At 38.1% G+C, this 13,946-nt stretch overlaps 1 pseudogene; it reads left to right on the forward strand.

Moving 5' to 3' along the window:
* The first annotated feature begins 12,150 nt into the window (after positions 1 to 12,150).
* Positions 12,151 to 12,269, forward strand: LOC112472322 (annotated as a pseudogene).
* Positions 12,270 to 13,946: the final 1,677 nt, after the last annotated feature.

The following is a 13,946-nucleotide window of genomic DNA, read 5'->3' on the forward strand; positions in this document are numbered from 1 at the left end:
CAGCCACAAGCATCCCCGGTGAGTATTCTTGGGGCAAACGGGAAATGAGTTAAGGCAGTAAACTGGTGCAATTATAGTGCTTACCTTATTTTACCCCCATCCCTCAGGTATCACTATTCTTCATTGCCCGACCTCAAATGTCTTAATAACCTTTTTTTATTCTCTTTTGCCTGATTGATTGATTGATTGTTATTTCTGGGTAAAGGGTAAACTTGGCCCCTTGCCTCTATCTAGGCCAGAAGAGAGTCAATTATTTCTTTTTGAAAGTGTTTATTTCTACATCACACCCTCAATCTAATACGTAAGAACAAATAAAAATTATTGTATTCTTACAGGAAAACTTTATGAATTAGGAAGATCCACCCAGGCTGCCCAAACAGTAGAAAGCTTCTGTTGGAAAATGAGGAAACCTGAATGGTCCTTCATCAGTGCACAGGCCCAGAAATGTAGAACTTTGTGGAACAGGGTCACATGGAGAAAGGCAGCTTCTGAGAGGACATTGAGTACAACATGGGACTGTGGGCCCACTAAAGAAATAAAAGGAGAATTGAAAAGAAATTTACTCTTCGTTCATTCAAAGCTTCTTCCTTTCCTTCTCACTCTCTAATTGCTGAATCCTTTGGTCACTGAGCAATTTGAGCCTCTCCTGCTCTTGTTAATATGTCTTTAGTCTCTAGCTAATATTGTGTGCTTCTCCCATTTTTTACAAGCAAAGCTCCTGTCTCTCACACATTGCTCCTACTCAGTGAGTTCAGTTAGCGGGGTGGCCAAATTGTTCCAGGAAAGCTGTCCTCCATTATAGATCAGAGGACATCAGCCTTAAGAGAGAGGATAAGGCTGTCTAGGACATTTATCATTTTAAAGAGCTCAATTGTAACTGGTGAAAATTTTTGATTAAATAAAACTGTTTACTGTTTTTTTATCAAATAAATGTGAATTTTAGTTTTAACCTGAAAACATACACTTTCTGAATACCCAAATTTAGATAAAGGTAAGACTATAAAAAGATACTCCTTTATTTCAGATAGAAAAAATGAGATTCCAAATAGTACCTTTCAACTGATCATTTTCACATTGATGTCAATATTCATTCTACTCTGACAACATATCTTTTTTTTCACAATTCTGTAAGAATTATGGTAGAGAGTTAACAGAAGTACAATAAAACTCAGAAGAAATATTAGACATTCTTGAACGGATAGAAAGATGCTGTAGTTCAGGTCACATTCTGAAAACATAGCTACATGCATTAAAAGGACATTATAAAATGACTGAAATGCAGCAAACATTAGTTCTCACTCCAACTCTAAAACTTTATAAAAGAATGTCACCTTTTGATTGCAAAAGGATTCAATTGTCTCCTCTCACAGTCATCACAAAATTTATTTTTGAATGAGTCTATGGGGCATGGAAACGAATGGCTAAAACATTAGTCCAAAGAGATACTTGGAATCATATAGAATTTTAAAAACTTGATCTAAAATTAGTTTCATTCTAAGTGCTTTATATGTGTAGACAGATATTGTAAGATATATAGATAGACAGATAAATGATGTATGGATGGCTAGATGATTCTTAAAATGTCATTATTTTCACATTATTGTTTTTCTTCACATTGAAAAGTATACTGGGATAGTAAGAAACAGTCAGAGGACAAGCAGATTTTCAACAACAGCAACAAGAGACAGGCTAATGTTATGAATTAGAACAGTATTTCTCTGAGGAACACCTACACATAAGCATAGGGGGCAGTTTTAAAAATGTAAATATCCAGGCTCTTCCTGGACATATTAAATCAGAATTTCTGAGAATGCAGCCTGGGATTCTACATTTTAACACACTTCCCTAAAGTTTGTACTTCACATATAACTTAAAAACTCCAGGTTTCAAGCATAGGTTCTGGAGCCAGACTTCTTGGGTTCAAAATTCAATTCTGCCAATAGCAGTTTCACCATGGGCATATTACTCTGAATCAGTTTCTTTATCTGTAAACTGAAGGTGATGATAATAGTAGTACCTACTCATAGGATTATAAGGGAATTAAATGAGTTGGTATAGAAAGTTCTTAGGATTGCATTTGGCATAATGTAAGTGCTCTCTATATAGGTGCGACAGATGGAACTAAGTCATCCATGTTCCAAATTACTATATCCTGTAAGTATAGAAACTCAGAAAGGACAAAATAGCAACAATAAGTTATAAGGAGTAAAAACAAGTTTGACGCATAGCGTTCCCCTTAGTGAATCATTTTGGGATTCTTTTGTTTTGGCGCATTTTGCTTTTACTAGCAAAAGAACACCTTGTCGTGAAGTCGTTCCTTGCTGCTCTAAAGGATGTGGTAGCACCACCAAGTAATTCTTCTTCATCTGGAACCGAAACACCTTTGCTTCCTTCCCATAAAGTTCTAGTGAATCCTGGGAAGTTCTCCTCCCCAAATAAAAGCCATATGCCTCTGAAGGAAAAATGATTCTTCATTCAGCTCCTGTCGAGTCACCTGCCCTCTGGATCTTCAGTGACATAGGTGTTTCGATCTCACTCATACTGTCAGGAATTCACCTTGGCTCAACTCCACAGTTTCAACTTTAGTATATGTGCTGCTAAAGGGAGTATAACTTCACGGTTTCTAGCAAAGACTAACTTTTGAGAAAAATTAGTGAAGATTCTGAATAAACAGGGTTTAGAAACTGTTCTTGTGTTAAAAGTCTTTGGTTAAGACTAGATGGAGAGATAAATATAGTAAGCCATGAAACAGTGTCTCATTCACTTCCACTGTGGGCCAGGATGTGACACATGGAGCAATGAGAGTCTAGCAAGGTGTATGCCCAGTTTCTTCTGAGTCATAGTTTCAAATTATCAGCCTCCTCCAGCCTTCAGTCACTTTCCACCTAGCCTGGCCTTCCTGGTCCATGACTTTTACCTCACTCTAGTTCCCTTGTCTCTCATTTCCTAAGCTAAATCCCATACTGTATCAATAAAAATATACACTCTGATAAAGTCCAACTTCCTTAATTCACCCTAAAGCTTCATGCTCTCCACTCTCTCTCTCTATATATATATATTCCAAACATATCGAACTGCTTGCAGTGCCTCTATTTCTCTCTCTATGGATCTTCCATACATTGTGCCTTCCCTCCCACCCCCACCCCACCCATTTGCTTGACGAATGCCTCCTCATTTTTCAGAACTCAGCTAAGGCATCACCACTCCCTCCAACATCTTACCTAATCCAGTCCCTCCCAACTGTACACATCAATTGGGCTCTTTTCACACCGTAAAAAGGGCTGATTGTTTTTTTGATTCATTTGTTTCCCCTTCTGAACTGTTAAATCCTTAAAGAACCATGTTTTGTTTATCCTCATACCTCTTAGCAGAGGGGTTCACACTGGTACACCACTCATCACTTACTAATAAGACTAATATGTTGGATCATGGCCACGTATTTAGGAGTGCCACAGCTGTGGAGTTCAACGGAAAGGACACATACTTTGGATCAGACAGATCCAGGCTTACAGCACAGCTCCGTCACTCCCTGTCTATGCTGTTGGGCAACTAGTCACATAAACTGATTTAAGTCTGAGTTGTACATCTGCAAGGGAGGACAATAATCTTTACCCTACAGACATAAGAATTAAATGAGATAATGCATACCAAACACCCAGTGCCTGATAAAAGGTAACTTTTACTATTATTGTATTAACGATGAGAATCAGAATTTATTCCTATACAAATCAGATAAAAATCAGTCATAACTCATAGACAATGTGCTGCAAATACTTGAAAGAGATTCTGAGGTCTTCTGAAGGATTTGAGAATGGCTGCTTACACCTGAGAGAGACTCTCAGGATATTAGTTCCTTGTAATTGTGCTGCAAATAAAATGCACGCCAAGGTCTTTCAACATTGGGATTAATTCCAACTGTCAGTGATGCTAGAGGAGAAATCTTCAAACATGCTGAAAGTAGTGTAGTCACTGTAACATCATATTATTAATTAAAACCCTTATTCGACATGTTTTTAAATGCTATATACCCCACTTTTTTTAAAGGCATCCATTGTCGTCCTTAATTGACAATGAGGTTTACAGAGGTTAAGCAACTTTCCAAGGTCACACATTGGCTGAATAAGACACGGCCTTCAAGCTTTTAGAAGATATTTTTGATGGCAGAATCACTGTTATTTATGTTTTACTGTGTGATAACTCATGATGATAGCATATGAATAACTTGAAGTTCTCAATAGATTCTCATCTGAAAGTTCCTCTACCCCCAATTTTGTTCATTTTGCATTGGAATAGCCAGAAGCAATGGCTCAGAGAGGCTTTTGACTTGAAACTTTTCCCGGGTGCTGGTATTACCATGGTCTGGGATATGCTGTAGATGACAGCTCCAAGCAACAAGGTTGTAGCTGCTGCTTTTCCAGTCTGGCAGCTGTAGACCAGAGACTCTAAAATGGCATGGCAGGGATTGTAGTAAAGAGTGCAGTTTTCGGTGATTGCTGCAGAACTTCTCAACTCCCACGATGATGGCAAGGGAATATTGTCAACGGGGGCTTATTTCCATTTTGTCAATAACCTTGTTCTTTGAGCAAAAGCAGTTGTTGCTTCTGCGCTAACCGACATCATTGCAACCTCATGATTCTCTCTACCAAGAAAGTGGTTTATTCTTAATTCATTACTTCTGTAATTCGTTAATTTTTTTCCCCAGTAGCAATTCATTATTTTAAAATTGATTTACCTATTTAAAAATTAATTAATTAATTTAAAATTTATTCATTAAGCACTTGCTGTGTAGTGCTGTAGTGAGAGGCATTACAATACTGTGGCAAGAATGTGGATTTTTCAAGTACGGTAAACATGATTTTGCATCCTGCTTTGTAATTTACTAGCTAATAACTTACACTGGTATAAATGGTTGTTAAGGCCATGAGTTTTCGAGTCAGACTGACTAGGCTTTAAAATACAGCTCTGCTCACTTATTAGATCTGTGATCTTGAACAGGTTTCTCTGAGCTTTAGCTTCTCCATTCATAAAATAGAATAACAGCTGCCATAGAGAATTCTTGTAAAGGATTAACATGAGGTGTCAATATTGGGCACCCAGTGTAGTACCTGACAGGCAGTAGGTGCTCGATAGATTTACTTCTCTCCCTTCTCCCACTGGGTTCCAAGCACTGTAGAAATAAATATATCTGAAATCTAAAACTCCCATAAAAAGGAATAAAGGGAATAGAAGCTAACATATTAAGCACCTACATTGTCCTAGGTGTTTGCATGTGATGAAACTCATATCTCCATTTATTCCTTCACTCATTCATTCACTTATTCATTCATTCATTCAATATGTACTAGGCACTTGCTTAGGTACTGTGAACATACCAATGAGTGAAATGTAAGCTCCTACCTTGAGCTTACATTCTAGAGACCCATACCCTTTCTACTATACCTTACTGCACAAATAAAGAGCTTTGGAATTTAAAAAACAAAAATGTTACTTCCAATTTAGAAATCAGAAAGGCTTCATGGAGAAGGGAAAGTCTGACTTGAATCTCAAAGGACCATAGGGTTCAAAGATGTGTGGTAAGATTCAGGGTAGGTGGAACATACGCAATAGCCCAGAGGCAAGAAAGGGCAAGACCTGTAAGGAAGCAGTGAGTTTAATTTGGTCATGGGGTGGGGTGGGTGAAAGTGAGTAATAGAAAATCTTTTGGAAACATATATGGAAATCAGACGATGATACTTTCTGAAAAGCAGACCGAAAGGTCTGGACTTCATTGGTAGACCATACAGAGTAATTTAAGTTTATTGAACAAGGCGATAATAGAACTGAGGATACACTTCAGAAATATTGGGTAAAAGTGTGCAAAATAAATTAAAAGAAGGCGAGACTAGAGACAGAGAGAGACTTACAATGTTGTTGATTAAACATCACTGGGTATTGCTTGAGGATTTTTTTACGGCCAATGACAAACAAATCACCAGAAAATTCAAGTACATCCTTTTCATCAGTTTGCAAAGTAAAGTGGATTTGAAAAAAAAAAAAACACCAGGAACAAAAACCTGTTTCATCTGAGAAAGCACTCCATGATATCATGTAAAAAACCAATTCCTTTGATATATGAAAGATATATGAAAAATATTTAGAGTCTTCAGTAAAAGAAGCAACTAAATTAGACATAAGGGATGATAAAAACTGAGACAACAGACTATATGGTATAATTTTCATGCTAAGTTGATTCTTAGGCCAGAGCTTTAAAATGTTTGCAAGCAAATTCTGATTCTTCAGGGGATTTTGGTAATAAACTTCTATTTTAAAATGAGAGTAAAGTTGAACATTTATATAAGAATACTTTCAAGGTGACGAATGCCCCTAGCCCATTTTTGGTCACTAAGAAAAGGAGGTTTTTAGTACAGTTTATTCTCTTCCTGGCTAGTAGTGTCATTGGTCTAGGTAGAGCTCTCAGTTGATGGAGAACGACCCATTCCCAGACCAGCATTCTGCCTTGAAAACATTACCTGCTTGCTACTTGCTCTTGGTTTCTGCCAAATCAAAGTCAAACTACCCCAGATCAAGGTCATTATCTTCCCCTGTCTCATTCCCTTCCAACCCAATCTATTCTTCTCCCTGCCTCTCTATTTATTCAATAAATACTTTATAATCACCTACTCTGTGCCTGATTCCCTACAGATCACTGAGACCTCTGCTACAGGTGCCACTAAACTACAAAACATTGGCATTATCCTCACCTTCTCCCTTCCTCTCAGCTCCCAAGCCCTTTCAGCAACCAAGGCCTGCCTAACCAACTTCCCAAAAGGTTTTCATGTTCATCTGCCCCTCTCCAACTTTACTGTCTCTGCCTTAGTAGGATCATTATAAAAGCAAATTAATCTTACCAATGTCCTCTCTACTTTCACCAGTATCTCTTCAATCCAGGCTCTCTTCCAATGATGGATTCAACCATGTGATCTTTGAAAGCCTTGCTACTCAAAGTGTGGTGCATTAATTACACCTTGCAGCAGCAAGTGTCACCTGGCAGCTGCTTAGAAATGCAGAATCTCACAACAAAACCTGAATTTTAACAGAACCCTCAGATGATTCATGGGTGCATTTAAGTTCAAGACAAAGTAGCTGAAAGCACAAATCCAATCCAGTCATTTTCCTGTTGATATTCTAATTCAGGGGCCAACAAATTACAGCCCACAAACCTAATCCGGCTGGCCACCTGTTTTTTATGGTCTGTGAAGTCAGAATGGCTTTTAAATTTCTAAATGACTGGGGGAAATCAAAGGAAGAATAATATTTCACAACATGAGAAAATTATATAAAGTTCAAATTTCAATTTCTATAAATATAGTTTTATTGGAACACACCATGTCCATTCATTTACATTTTGTCTCTGGGTGCTTTTGTACCACAACAGCAGAGTTGAATAGTTACAACAGAGACTGCTATGGCCAGAAAATCCTAACATATTTACTACTTGGCCTTTCACAGAAAAAGTTTGTTGCCCTTATTCTAGGGAGAAAACACACATGGTAAAAAAAAGAAAAGGAATTGCAATTGATGAGATACAAAGGCAAAAAAGAAAGAACTGAACAAAATGCTTTCTGTCCTGCGTACCCATAACAGGTGCTAATACTCTTCTATCATCCCACATGTCATATTGTCAGTATAGTCTTCGCAGAGTGGGGACTAGAGTCAGTTACCTTCATTCAGTTTTATGGCGGTTGATTTTGCCCCTTAGGAGGATAGAGGGCAGGTTTTAAAAAAAATGAGAGCAGGAGGATTATCCTGGTGGTTCAGATATGAAGAGGGAAACATAAGGGATTTGGGTGGATACTGTTTTCACTTAGGTCCTTATTACTAAGTGCCTCCCCCCGCCCCCAAAATGTATTTTCTGACTCTGGAGAACTAACTGAATCACTGTAGGGCCCTAATACTCTGTTGTGGGCAATAATTCTTTCAGTAAAAGGAATGTTTGAAAATTCCAAAATGCAGTGTTTTAAATATCAACCACTCCACCTGCAGGCCTTTGATTAGCCACATTCCCTGATTTTATGGCTGTATGAGACATTAAAAAAGATCAGTTCAGACTTTATTCATTTCCAAATGCAGACCCTTTTGGAATAACACCATCAGAGCTATTTCTAGTGGCTTACTCTTTGCTTAATTGATACATTCCTTTAGGGTCACTTAATACCACAGAAGCAGGTGTGAGAAAATAGTCCGAATTCCAGTGCCATCCCAGAATGAGAAAGAAGGGAAAGACTGTGGGTCAAGAACCTCTTAGGGAGGTTGTCACAGAAACATTAAACATCTTCAAGCCAGAAAGTAGTTTCCTTTCCACTCTTCTTCCCCATCCCTAAACTTCACATTTTTGGGAATAGTTAACTGAATGATTTTGCGTCTACCCAACAGCAAATTACGTTGCCAGGTGACTGCTATGAAAGGACTCTGGGCTACAACAGTAAATAAGATACAGCTCTTGTCCTGGAGAAGTCGACGCCCTGTGAAAAAGGTTGATGCAAAGGCAGACATAACACAGTTTTAAATGCTACAGATCAGAGTGAGTAAAGGTACTGTGTGGGCACAAAGGGCCACCTGGCTCAGGCTCAGGGGGCAGAAATGCTTCCCAGAGATGATATCTAAGCTGAGCTCTGACAGACAAGTAGAAATCGACTAAATAAAGGGCCCGAGGTTAGGAGTAAAAAGGGTATTTAAGGCACAGAGATGTCAAGAATGAGGGAGTATGGCCCATTGGAACTGCAGGAGAATAAAAGAAATAACAACAGAGAGAAAAGAAGGGCCGGCAGAGTCAGTGAAGAATAATGTGTTTGCTATACCAGAGAGTCTGGACTCCCTACTGAGGACGAAGGGGACATATTGTGCGGTTGCTGGTGTGGTGACACGATCAAACTTCTACTTCAAAAAGCAAATTAGCTGCTGAGTGGAAAAACCATCGAAGGAGGGCAAGATTGGAGGTGAGGAGAAGAATAAAGAGAATAAAGTGATGCTGCCAGGCAGAAACGATCTCCCTCATCTTTGACATCTCTGTGCCTTGAATACCCTTTTTACTCCTAACCTCAGGCCCTTTATTTGGCCGATTTCTACTTGTCCTTCATTGCTCAACTTAGACATCATCTCTGGGAAGCATCTCTGCCCCCGTGAGCCTGAGCTATGTGTCCCCTTGTGCTCACACAGTACCTTTACTCACTCTGATCTGTAGCACTCAAAACTGTGTGTTTGCCTTTGCATTTGCCTTTTCCACAAGGCAGTGTATATGAACCAGGGTAGAGATAATGGTAGTGGAAAAGAACAAGGCCAAGGCCAGCATATATGGCCATGCTGGTTACGCCCTGCACAAAACACTTTCTACAAAGGGAGTTACTGAAAATCAGACTGCCGTCTGCTGGCCAAGTATTGTGTCCTGGCAGGAGGAGGAAGGGAACCCCTCTTTTTTTTTTTTTTAATCAATCAGACAGGAATCATTTTGTTATTCTTACAATGTCACCATATGTATGAGCAGTGTTGAAGGCCCTGTCAAAGATGAGCATATTCTAGAAATTTTAAAGAAGCAAAACAGCTAATCAGATATAAAAACTAGAGAGAGGAAATTTGAAGAGGACACTGAAATACTTGGCCCTAGCACATTGGCGTTTACCAATACGGGACGTGCTCTCTCAGTCCTAGTCCAGCTCTACTTTGTCTGTTTAACCCAATTCCTTTTCGATATCACAAATTTCTTAAATAAGTTCATATAAACCTATTCCAATAAAAATAAATGTATTTTATTTCTATTTAATATTTTTCACTTCTTTTATTCTTTGTCTATGCTTGGTTCTATTTACGTCACTATAAATCTCAGCTCTGCCAACAGTTACAAGACCCTTCAGTCTTCTGAGCCTCTGTTTATTTGTTTGTAAAATGGAGATGATAATGCTTATCTTGTAGAGTTGCTATAAAAGGCAGTGTATATAAACCACTCACTTGATGACCACCAGTACATACAATAGTGAACACAATACCTTTAGCTACCGTTTTTATTATTTACTGATTAAAAATTTGGAAGCTTACTTCTTTCTCCATTCCTATTTTTTCAGTTCCTATTTTAAGCTTTATAGTCCTGTAGTCCCTTCCTTTTATATTGTCAACTTATGACCGCATCCAATAGCTTCTAGAAGTGCTTGCCTAGTTGCAAAACCCTTCCACCTAAAGAACTTCTCAAATGTGCCTGTTCATCTAATAAAACTCCACTGATAATTCTAAAGGCATACCCAAGATGTAACTCCTTAAAAACAAGAGATTTTAAATGATGAATATTGATAATACACATGCTTATTTGGGAAGTTTTCTGGAATTTATCAGAAAATGAAGGAAGGTGAAAGAAGAATCCAGATCTTATTAGGCTGTGTGGCATATATGACTTCTCATAAGCAGTAATTCTACTTTATGTAGTTTGATTTAGAGAGCATTAAATGCATACTGTGTGGCTGGCACTATATTGGATAACTTATGGACATCTTAAGGAAAACTAAAGCATGGCTTCTCCTCTTGGGAAGCAGGGCTTCATTTTTTATTTTTAGTTGGAGAATTTAAAAAGTTGAATTCTATTTCAATGGAACTATTTTTACTGAAACATTTAGGTAGGAGGCAAGATCTTAGCAAAGAATTTTTAGTTAATCTTCAGCAGCCAATACATAAAAAGATGTTACTGGAAACAATTTCAGATTTGCTTATCCTTAAATAATGTGGCCCGTTTTCATTTTGAGGGAAAAAATGAATTCCACAGAAAAAAAGGCTTCATGACTGACTGAGTCATCTGTGTAGATTTTTTCCAGTAAGCTACATTATGCTGGATGCTGTCCAAAAGGGAAAATGTCAAACGCACTGGGGTTCAGTTTGGCATGTGGGTGGGTTTACTCAAGCACAGAAATCAAATATAGCTTAGGAGCCAATACCTTAGGAAACGACAGAATGGATTGCAAATCAGAGCTGGAATTTCCAGAAGTTCTTTTTTAGGTGACTCCTACAAATGCAATATAAATGAACACTACACAAGTGAGCATATCAATGACATTTATTGTATTTCTTTCTTAGAATCCTAAAGTAGAAGAACAACTTACCTTATAAAATTAGCCTTCGTCCCTTACAATCATTCCTCTATGACACATAATCTCTAATAGATTTTCACACTTCTGCTTAAAAACCTCCGAGAATGGAGAGCTCACTACCTTGTAGCTCAGCCCTCTTCCTCGGTCAAACAGATGTTATGCAGAAGAAAGGCTCTGGAACTATGTAAGCCAAAGCAGTAACAGTGGTGTTATACAGATGGGTGAAATTGTGCAGAGGGGCGAGTGTTACTGTTGTTCGTTGCTTTTCTGTATTTTTTAACTTTCTGTAATGAATTTGCATGTTTTATAATAAGAAAAATAAATATTTAAAAACCATGAAGAATTCAAATACACGAAGATCATTTTAACTTTTCACTATAAAAATCAAAGAAGAGTAAGATTAATTGGTTGAAAATCAGGCACCAAAATTACAATATTCCAGAAATCTGTGACTAGGAAATACCAATTTCAGCCACATCATGATGTCAACCAAGGTGCTGTTGATCAAATTGTTTTTAGTTACATTGCTCTTGGTCAAATTGTATTCTACTTTATAAGTCCTATGCTATGCACCCTCTGCTTCTGTTAATGTACCCTAAGGATGCCGAGATTTTAGAAACTGCATCACTCTGTGCATTCTAATCAAGCTAATATTGAACTTACCGCCATCTTTCCTGTGCCCTATAGTTACCTAAATGGGTTTTTTTTTAATGTGGAACTTCACATCTATCCCTATGAAGGTTGATTATATCTCCTTGTTTCCTTCCTTCTTATGAGGTGCTAAGCAGAGAACTTAAGTAGGGGACAAATTGTTCCTGGATAAGAAAGACCGAATTCTGCAGAATTATTCATTCCTCCTTATGACTGTTCCTACGTCCCTGCCTTGCAGGTCCTTGGCCTTCCTTCCCTGTTTCCAATAAATTACTAGCCAATTCCTATTAAATAATACGATTTAAAACAAGATCTATAATATTAAACATCTCTTACACACCTAATGTTTCCACTTAGGTTACCCCACTTATTCCTCAAAAAATCTGGTTGGGACATCTATGGCCACACCATCCTGAACAAGTTCGATCCCATCTGATCTTGGAAGCTAAGCAGGGTTGGGCCTGGTTAGTACTTGGATGGGAGACCACCTAGAAAGACCAGGTGCCGTAGGCATAAAAAAATAAAATATAAGGGATTGTAAGCTGACAAATTCCTTGCAATCTGTAAGGTCAACCAAGGAAGGGTTGCCTTACCTAAAAAAATAATAATAATCAGGTTGGTAGGTATCATTATGTTCATTTTTACAGTAGAGAAAAAGAAGCCCCAAGATAAAAGTAATTTTCCTTAAGCTGCACAGTTACTCATTGGCAAGGGTAGGATTTGAACCTACATCTGAGAGGTTTTAATGCTATTGATGCCTCCAGGTATTTATTGACCCTGGTTGCCTGCCCTTATCCTTGTCTTTCTGTTCTCAGATAGACTATCACTTATTCTCTGATTTCCAACACTGACCTGGAACAAATTTTGTCAAATACCTTGCTGAAATCAAGACCTATAACATTCTCCTGCTCTATATCATTTTAGCAACTTTCTAAACAAAATTACTAAACAAAATCTAACTCATACTGAACTGTACCAGATCGTTTACCTGAACAGTTCAAAGGTAGAACTGGGTTGACGCAAACACTCAAGTAATGTCCTCAAAACTTGACCTTTCCATGTTTTGGTTCAGTGCTCCTCCATCTCAGCTTCAGTCTCAGGCTTTACATGGTACATGATGACTGCCAGCAATTCCCAGCCTACATCTTCCTATGTCCACTACATACAAATCACCTCCACTGTTTCAGAAATTATAAGAGGCACATATACAAGTAAAAGTGAACCCTTGACCATGAAAAGGCAGCGTAGTCTAGTAGAGAAAGTGTGTGCTTTGGTATAAAATGGATCTAGATTTAAATCTAGCACTTGTCCCCAAGCAAGTTACTCAAACTCAGTTTCTTCAATTATAAAATGGAGATTCTCTGTAGTTCATACAGTTAATGTGAAGTCCTAACAAATAAATGAGATAATGTAAATAAAATGTCTTGCATAATTCCTGGAACATCGCAAGTATACAATATATTAGCAAAAGCAAGTACACAAATAATAATACTAATAGGCAGACATACTTCATAATATGAAGATAAACTAATATAATAGGAAGTCAGAAAGCTCTCACCTGATTGGGGTTATGGGTTTGGAAGATATTTCATGATGTTAGGAATGAAAGAAAGAGAAGAATCAAAACTTATTCATTTTCAAGTTCTGGGTGTCTTAAAGAATACAGATGTCATTTTATAGAAATAAAGAACAAAACGAAACAAAAATCTTGGGATATCAGGATATACATAATCTGAATTTTCCAGAGCTGCACCAGTATAAAGTCTCATTAATGATAAAGATACAACTTCCACCGACTCTTGCCTGCACTCTGACCCCAGAAAGTCTCCCCCATCCGCACCTCCCCCCATCAAAAAGAGTGGTCCACAAATTCCCTTCCCCACTGGGTGTGGCTGCTGCTCTTAGGCTGTGCAGTCATCTGCTGGTGTTGCCGCTAGTACACTGACTCTCTCATGTGCCACAGACGTGGTCTCCAGAGAAGTAGGAAGGATGCGTCTTTCCCCCTTTGCCTACTCCATTTGAAAAGATCCCCAAAGCAGGGCTACCTGTGTCCCGGTGTTTTAGAAAAACTGCTAATTCAGTTACTATTACAACTCCTGTATGGGATTCACACTTGGGTCAAGTAAGGAAGGAAACCACAAATAAATCCTGAGCCTAGGTTTGCATTTTCAGAAGCATTTTTAACCTGAA

Source organism: Pteropus alecto, unplaced genomic scaffold (assembly GCF_000325575.1).
Source record: "Pteropus alecto unplaced genomic scaffold, ASM32557v1 scaffold76, whole genome shotgun sequence".
Lineage (NCBI taxonomy): Eukaryota > Metazoa > Chordata > Mammalia > Chiroptera > Pteropodidae > Pteropus > Pteropus alecto.